The sequence below is a fragment of the Euprymna scolopes genome, chromosome 11 (assembly GCF_053919585.1).
Source record: "Euprymna scolopes isolate OS-2025 chromosome 11, ASM5391958v1, whole genome shotgun sequence".
Lineage (NCBI taxonomy): Eukaryota > Metazoa > Mollusca > Cephalopoda > Sepiida > Sepiolidae > Euprymna > Euprymna scolopes.
Window position 1 is genome coordinate 144,497,019 of NC_136492.1, and position 9,647 is coordinate 144,506,665.

Sequence of the window (9,647 nt, forward strand, 5' to 3'; positions counted from 1 at the left end):
ACAACGTCGGAGCCGATACGTAATTTGCTAGAAGGGCCTCACTCGTGTACGTCAGCCAAAATAAAAAAAATTGTTTAAATTATTTATTTTAAAAGTATTAACCATTAAAGTTTTTTCATTTTAAATTTCTAAATCTAAAATACAGATTAAGAAATGCGAAATAAAACAATCCAGATTTAAAAAAATTAAGATAAAATATTAATATAAAAATATACATATGTAAAAAATGCATATATAAAAATACAGATAAAAATACAGATAAAAATACAGATTAAAAATACAGATAAAAATACAGATTAAAAATACAGATTAAAACAATACAGATTTTAAAAATACAGATAAAAAACTACAGATTAAAATAATATAGATTTTTAAAAAAATACTGATTAAAAATACGTATTCAGAAAATACCAAAAAGATTTTTTAAATACAGATTTAAAAAATACAGATTAAAAATTGCAGATTAAAAAGTACAGTTTAAAAATACAGATAAAAATACAGATTAAATAAATGCAGATTTAAAAATACTGATTAAAAATACATATTTAAAAAATACTGATTTTAAAAATACATATTAAGAAAATACAAAAATGATTTTTAAAAAGTATAGATCTAAAAAGATTTTTAAAATACAGATTAAGAAAATACAAAAAATGAATTTAAAAATACGGATTTAAAAAAATAAAAATACGGATTTAAAAAATACAGATTTAAAAAATACAGATTAAAAAATACAGATTAAAAATACAGATAAAAAATACAGATAAAAAAGCAATTGAAAAATACATATTAATAAAATACAAAAAGATTTTAAAAATTACAGATTAAAAAAATTAAAAAATATAGACTAAACATAGAGGTTAAGAAGAAAGAAAATTAAGTCAAATCGAAGGTGGTGTAGGTTATACACAGTGACATAGAAATAAATGGGAGAGAAGATAGAGGGAAATTAGGAAAGAGGCTGGAGAGAGAAAACTAGAGATTGAAAGGAAGAAAGAGAGAAAAAGGGGTATATAGATAGAGGAGACAAAGGAAGGATTAGAGGAAAAATGAGAGAGGAGAGATAATGAACGAGACGGAGAAAGAGTTATGTGGAGGGAGACAATAAATATTTTTAGAAAGACATCAAAGACGTCAAAAAATAAAGAGTTAAAGATTGAGAAACGGAAAGCTCTGAATGTGTGTGTGTGTGTGTGTGTGTGTGTGTGTGTGTGTGTGTGTGTGTGTGTGTGTGTGTGTGTGTGTGTGTGTGTGTGTGTGTGTGTGTGTGTGTGTGGCGAAGAAAAGAGGAAGAGGGGAAATAGAGACAGGAGTGTGATTTCGAAACAAAAGTATCATCTGCTGTTAAAAACGAAAAAAAAATCTACAATAGACTAAAAAGAAAGTGCGCAAAAGCAACAACAAAAAAATTAAACTAAAAGTTGTTGACTGGGCAATGTTATAAGCCGACAGGAAAGTCGGCTCGACCTTTTTGGGTATCGGTGAGAAGGTGACAATTGCAAGCGAATCGACTTTACAAGCCAACAAGTGTCCGTCGTGTTTTCGAAACACCCAGCCCCTTCCAAATTTCTTTTTCCAGCAGTTCGCGAGAAACTTCAAAAGCCAAACGCGTTTGGGAGTTTTCCTTACCCTCGTCACCACCCTAATTCTGTTTCGGCCGGAAAACCGCTTGATGAAAAGATAACATCCAATCCGTTTGATGTTGGGTGATTTCGATTAAAAATATAACACTAGCCTCGATGGGGACAAGAAGCGTCGTCGTCCCTCTCGCGTCCGGTCCCTCTCGGCAGAAACAGAAGGAATAACGACACTTGCAATTGCAGATAAGCAGTCTTTTGTCAAGAAAATATCTCCTACAGAAAAAGGAGAGAAAGTGTGTGTGTATGTGTGTGTGTGTGTGTGTGTGTGTGTGTGTGTGTGTGTGTGTGTGTGTGTGTGTGAGATGAGAGAGAGAAGTGGAGAACAGAGTTTGGTCCCCGGCAATGTTCACATTAATTAGTGTCCGCCACTTTGCCTTCTACATCAACACGAGATTTCAGCAGCAGGTGTAAGACCACCACAGAAAAGCGCGTTGAGTTCAGCAGACAACATTCCAACCCCCGACATATCATCCTACACGAATAAAGAATGCATGTACACGCGCACGCACGTATATAATCAACCACTAACTGTGTCGCTGTATCACAGCTTCTATTTGTTGACAGTCTGAGTTCGTTCCTATCTACTGCATCACCGAAAGAAAAATAGTGATTGATAAGGATCTTTAGTTTGCTTGAAGTATTGTCCATAGTGTGAAATGATTTGCGTTTGAAGGCTATATCAATGCGGTTCGTAAAAAATCATTAAATAGAAAAGGAGTTGTGTTTGAAGGCTATATCAATGTGGTTTGTAGAAAACACCGTGTACACGAGTTAGTATATATAAGAATAATGACAATATTAAAAGAATTTTCAATAATTTTCAGTTATTTTACGCTTTTTTTTTCCAACATAATATGTCGTACAAGATGGTAGGTGTTGATGTCCCTAATTTTCGAGATTAGTATCTCCTCTTCAGGGGGATAAAAAACGTGAATAACTGTTCGGCGAGTCTTTCCTTTGTCCATTTTATTTATTTTATTAAAGACAGTCATTGTTTATATAAAACAATAGCAGTAGTCAAAGCGTGATTTTGAGTTCTTTTGCCAAGATCTTTGCATTATCGGAAACGACAGCTGATGAGTTCACGTTTAACAGTGTTAACTCACGAAAGAGTATGGAAATAGGCACACTGGTGAGTCGTAGTAAGACAAAACATGTATGCATGGGCATAAATAAAAAAAATATTCATTATAAAAATATTTATTACTTCCTTCAAAACTAAAGCACTCTAGGAAAAATATTAAATGTTTCTATACTATATATATACATTGCGAAGAAAGTACGAAATCTCTATGGAATCTTAAATATCTTCAATTTTTCTTCCATGCCGTACGGTTATATTCGGTGGCTGGACTGGAAAGACGTTGAATGGAATTTAAAGGAGACATTAGTTAGCAACCGGACGTGTAACCGTATCTAGTCACACTGAGGAATCTAATATGTACGTGGATAAATAAGGAAATATTATATATATATATATATATATATATATATATATATATATATATATATATATATATATATATATAAAGAATTTTTTCTATCTAAGCAGAGAATTTCTAATATTTCTGAAGAGTATATGCATTGAAAAGAGATGGTATTGACATAATAATATTTTAATGTAAGGTTTTGTAAATGTAGGTTTTCGAGTTCTTAAGTTAGTTTATAAATAATCTAATTAGACCAACTAAACACTACGAACGATTATTTTTACGCTTCTGTCCCATTGACTACAATAAACGCATTAACCCTTATCCTCGATTGGCCTCCGGTCCTTGATATGTGGTAACCCATTTGTAAAAACAGTTGGATTCTAAATCAACCATAATTGTGAAGATTTCAAAATAAGATGAATAAAAAGAATATCATAAAAAAGACATGATCTTGCAGAAAGAGATGAAAATAAAAACTTACATGTTTTAAATTGTATTCAATGTTTCTCGTGTCGGAAGTTGTTTTCAAGAGAAAAAATACTTGCATTTATAATTGCAAATTTCTATAATTGAAATCAATTTTCATGCATTTGCAACCAATTAGTATGTGTACAAGCCAATTGATTTTAATAAAGACGAATTGTAAAACTAGAAACAGAAATGAAAACTTACCGGTTTCAAATTGTATTATGTGTTTTGTTTCGCGTGTCGAGCGGCCGTTTTCAAGAAAGAACAGAATTTGTATTCATAATCGCAAATATCTATTGTTGAAACCAATTTGTATGTGTATAAACCAACTGATCTTTAATGAAGACGACTTAAAAGCATACGGGAGTCGAATTTTGGACAGCTAAAAAAAGCCGGTAATGTTTGGAATTTGTTAGTGTTGTTACGGTGTTGAATGGACAGGCGTTCCTTATAAAGATTGAACCGTTATTATAACTTTTATCTAAGGGAGATTTGTTTTTGATTTTTTTTACAATTGTTGACCGTAAGAAAAAGCTGTGTGTGAGTTAGATCACCAAACACAACAATGGAAATCGGCAAAAGTGACGATGTAATGTGCGGAACTAAGATCCTACATTCTTCAATTCCTAAAACGACATTCAAAAAGACAAAATAGAGTTAAAGTAAGAGAGACAGAAAGAGACACTCATAAATCGGCCCGTTTCAATGCTATAAAGCATCCAAGCGAGAAAATAAAGAAAACAATCACCATAAACAACGCATCCATAAAATAACATTAAAATATAAAAATGCAAGCAAAACTAAGTGGTCGGCTATAATCGAGACTAACCTGTAGACTCGCTTTTTATCAGCTGCTAGACCGATGTGTAGGGAAAGGCGTCACTCCACTCTCCGAATTACTCCACTTGCACTTGATTCTCTCCTTATAATGCTGAATGTTTAATAGAAGGTGCATCAAGTTCTATTTTGAAATATATCATTTTTTTATTGAGATCTTTTGAGATGAGTAATTTTTATTTATTTATTGGCAGACTGTTATTCCTATCTTCATAGTTGTTGTTTCACGACGTTTCAGCCAACTATTCCTCTAGCCTTCGTCAGGCTGTTGAGTATTATCTGAAAATAGCGGTTTCAATCCTATCTAAAGCCGATCAGAAGATTAGTTGACCAAAAACACAGTGTGACGACAGCAACTATGGAAGGCAGTAATTATTGGGGATGCAGTTAGTGAACTCTGCATTCCTATACCGTCGTAGTTAAGCACCTGACGAAGGCCGAAGGTATAGTTGGCCAAATCGTCGTAAAACAACAACTATGAAGATGAGGATATCAGTCTGCAAATAGATAATAAAAAAAAAGTTTTTTAAGTCTTTGGTATAAATCAACCGAGGATTGAACGCCGGACCATTAGCAAATACCATTACCATTATGTCAACGTTAGCTGTGTATGCCAAACTCGAATCCAGTTCTTGCACAAAAACACTTTTACTTAAAGATGTTGGCAACCTTCACGGGGTCTCTCCCGTAAATATCCAATGTCTTTATATAAATAATTCTAACTAGAAAGATATCGGAGAAAGTAATGCCAACAATAATCATTTGATTCATTTGAAATGAATGAATGAATGAATGAAGGACAGAAACACATTCACTTAGGGATGTTGGCAACCTTTACGTGGTCTCTCCTGATGTTATTTCTTGAAAGAATTTTTTAACTAAAAAGGATATCGAAGAAACTAATGCCAACGATAATTATGAATAAATGAGTAAAAACGTGCACATTAATTAGCAAGTATTAGAGCAATGATCTTTTCAATTTAACGAAGAGGTGTAACAGTGTCAGGCGAACTACTTCTCGATGCACACCTAATGGCGTAGGAATACAGGAGAACTTTTCTGCACTTTCAAACACACACGCAATGTTAATCGATCGATTGTGTACTTGTGCCAATAAAAACATATAAGTGCAACAACACTTCCTTTGTAATTAATGTACAATAGTATAACGCAATGTCGCAGGCATGAGACAAGCAAATATGTTGCAAATGTTTTGACAAAAAGAAGAATATTTCTGGATGCATTTAAAAATGTTAATAACGGAATTATCGATATTGTTGTTTCGGTGAGAATATGAACCTTTTGCGTTAACATCTACTTTAAAATAATCATTAAAAATAACATTAAAAATAACATTAAAAATAATAATTAAAAATAACATTAAAAATAATCATTAAAATAATATTAAAAATAACATTAAAAATAATCATTAAAATAACATTAAAAATAATCATTAAAAATAATCATTAAAACTAACATTAAAAATCATCATTAAAAATAATCATTAAAATAACATTAAAAATAATCATTAAAATAACATTAAAAATAACATTAAAATAATATTAAAAATAATCATTAAAACTAACATTAAAAATAATATTAAAAATAACATTAAAATAATCATTAAAAATAACATTAAAAATAATCATTAAAAATAATCATTAAAAATAACATTAAAAATAATCATTAAAATAACATTAAAAATAATCATTAAAATAACATTAAAAATAATCATTAAAAATAATCATTAAAATAACATTAAAAATAATCATTAAAATAACATTAAAAATTATCATTAAAAATAATATTAAAAATAATCATTAAAATAACATTAAAAATAATCAATAAAAATAACATTAAAAATAATCATTAAAATAACATTAAAAATAATCATTAAAAATAACATTAAAAATAATCATTAAAATAACATTAAAAATAATCATTAAAAAATAATATTAAAAATAATCAATAAAAATAACATTAAAGGTAATCATTAAAATAACATTAAAAATAATCATTAAAATAACATTAAAAATAATCATTAAAAATAACATTAAAAATAATCATTAATGTAACATTAAAAATAATCATTAAAATAACATTAAAAATAATCATTAAAAATAATCATTAAAATAACATTAAAAATAATCATTAAAATAACATTAAAAATAATCATTAAAAATAACATTAAAAATAATCATTAAAATAACATTAAAAATAATCATTAAAAAATAATATTAAAAATAATCAATAAAAATAACATTAAAGGTAATCATTAAAATAACATTAAAAATAATCATTAAAATAACATTAAAAATAATCATTAAAAATAACATTAAAAATAATCATTAATGTAACATTAAAAATAATCATTAAAATAACATTAAAAATAATCATTAAAATAACATTAAAAATAATCATTAAAATAACATTAAAAATAATCATTAAAAATAACATTAAAAATAATCATTAAAATAACATTAAAAATAATCATTAAAAAATAATATTAAAAATAATCAATAAAAATAACATTAAAGGTAATCATTAAAATAACATTAAAAATAATCATTAAAATAACATTAAAAATAATCATTAAAAATAACATTAAAAATAATCATTAATGTAACATTAAAAATAATCATTAAAATAACATTAAAAATAATCATTAAAATAACATTAAAAATAATCATTAAAAATAACATTAAAAATAATCATTAAAATAACATTAAAAATAATCATTAAAAATAACATTAAAAATAATCATTAAAATAACATTAAAAATAATCATTAAAAATAACATTAAAGATAATAAATAAAAATAACATTAAAAATATGTAACAACGCTTTGTTTTCTTTCCTTCTCACTAGTTTATTATTTTTACATTTATTATTGTCTGTTTTTTACCACCGTTTTACTCCCACCCACATTTTCATGACTTCTTTCTCTTAATCCTCAGAAGTGCATCATGCTCTCTACTCATCTCGTGTCATTCCTCATTTATCTCCCCTTTCAAACAAAACATCTTATTAAGCAACTAAACTATATGTACAATAATCCATTAATCTTCTTCAACCTGCATTTGTTTGTCTAAACGCCTCTTATACAATCGACACTAAACGTGATCTGACGACACAAATGCGTTTAATCGCCCCATAAACAAACAGTTCGATTTCTGATGGGTTGTTTCAAAATGGCGTCTCTTCTCACCTGTTTAATCGAGAGGCGGACGTGACTAAGTGAGGTATTTGTTTGTTTGTTTTTTCGTTGTTTTTCATGGCCAGCTTTCCATCTTCATTGCTATTGAAAACTCCTTTTAACCAACAAGTGCCACTTCAAGAAAAGTTGCTCTTCCATTTTTGTCCTTCCACCATTTTTTATCCGATCAGAAATTTGTCGATCCAATAAGACACGGTATTAAGTGAGTCATGTCGTTTGTAATTAACTGCAATCGAAAAACTAGCAAGTCACAAATCAACATCGCTCTTGAAACTGTCACTTTTCGATCATTTCGACTACGGATACTTTTTTTTTATATTTATCCTCTTCGAAGAAAATTTAAAACAAGATTGTGAAGTAGAGACAAGTAATTATTTTGTTCTTGGTTTCGATTCGTTGTTTTATCGCACGATATATCAACCGTTTTCATGTGATTTAAAACAATTTTTTGAAAACGTTTTTTATGTATCGAATTCTCTATATTTTCAAATATTTATTCGTGAAGTTTGGTTTTTTTTTTGTTTTGTTTTGTTTTTTTATTACATTTTCACCCCAAACAAGACACATTGCCACTTTGGTGTAGGGGGCTACTATCAGGGGAAACATCTACTGGGGCACTATGTAGGGATTAGGGCAGCGATATGTTGGTTCACGTTGCACTTGAACTTATGCATTTCAGTACAGTTGGGGAAGCAGTGACCTGGAATGGAATTCCAAAGTCTAGCAGTTCTGGGGAAGAAACTACTGGAGTAGAAAGATCTTTTACATCTAGGGATCTCTACAGTGTGGGGGTGGGATTTTGCAGCTTGTCGGGTCTGTCGAGGGTGTTCACGTCGTGGGGGCACAAGTGCTTGCAGTTCTTCAGAGCATTCACCATTATAATACTTGTAGAACAGGCAGAGGGATGCAACGTTTCGACGATTGTTTGTTTAATTTTATAGCATATCAACCCTTTTCGGGTTATTTAATGCTGAATTTAGTAATTTTTGAAAACTGTTTCTATGCTTCAAGTTCTTTCTATATTCAAATATTTATTCTTGTGTTTAGTTTGGGTTTTTTTTAGAGGAAAATTGCTTTTGTTTTTGGGCTTTGCATAAATTGATTAAGTTTTGCAAAAAAAAAAAATGGAAAAAACAATAACATCAATGTTTGGTGCATTTAAGTCAGTAAACCTATATCTTCAGACAGCCTAATCTGAGTAATGAAGACCGCGAGGAGACTTGATTTTGGGATACAGCATTATCAACGGAAAGTTAAATATTTTGATCACCAATTTGCGGCACATGCAAACACCTGCAAAATATGTACCACAGTCACTTTCATCTACCCAGTTTATGTTCCGTGAAATAGTCTACCAGAGGCAACCGTGACGATGGCGACCGTGATATGACATTTTACGCTTAGCGACTAGCTTTCACTTGTTCTAAAAATAGAACGTCTGTCTCTCCACTTACCATTTAATCATGTCCTGCTATTAACTTTAGTATAATTGAATTTAAACTTCTAAACCGATGGAAACGTACGATATTTATTTTTTCTCTCTTTATGTGGTCAACAGTAACTTTTTTACTTAGAATCTTTTCTCGTGAAAAAAAAACTGTTAACGCACTATTAAGAAGCCAGTTCCGCCTCTGGAATTTTCTCGAATTTCCCGATTGACTTTCAACCACTCGGATTATTACAATTACTATTGGACGCTTTCACTTGCAGTTCTATATTTAACCAACCAATATGTCCTTTGGATTGTACCACATTTTTTAATTTTCTTAATCAAACTTGGACTTTGTTTGAATATCGTTTTGATATATACACTTCTACGTTATTATCAACTTTGATTCAAATATAACTTTTCTCATATTTTGAAGTTTCCAATATATATGATAACCAGCAAAATTATAGTCTGCTTATGAATATTATTTTGCTAACCGCTTTGCATTTGAGGATAATAGCCATTCCTTGAAACTCCATGGAATAAGGAAATGTTAAGTTTTCAACTTGTAATCCTTGTCGAATAATAAATGTTGTAAATCCTAATTTAGAAAGTTTGAATTG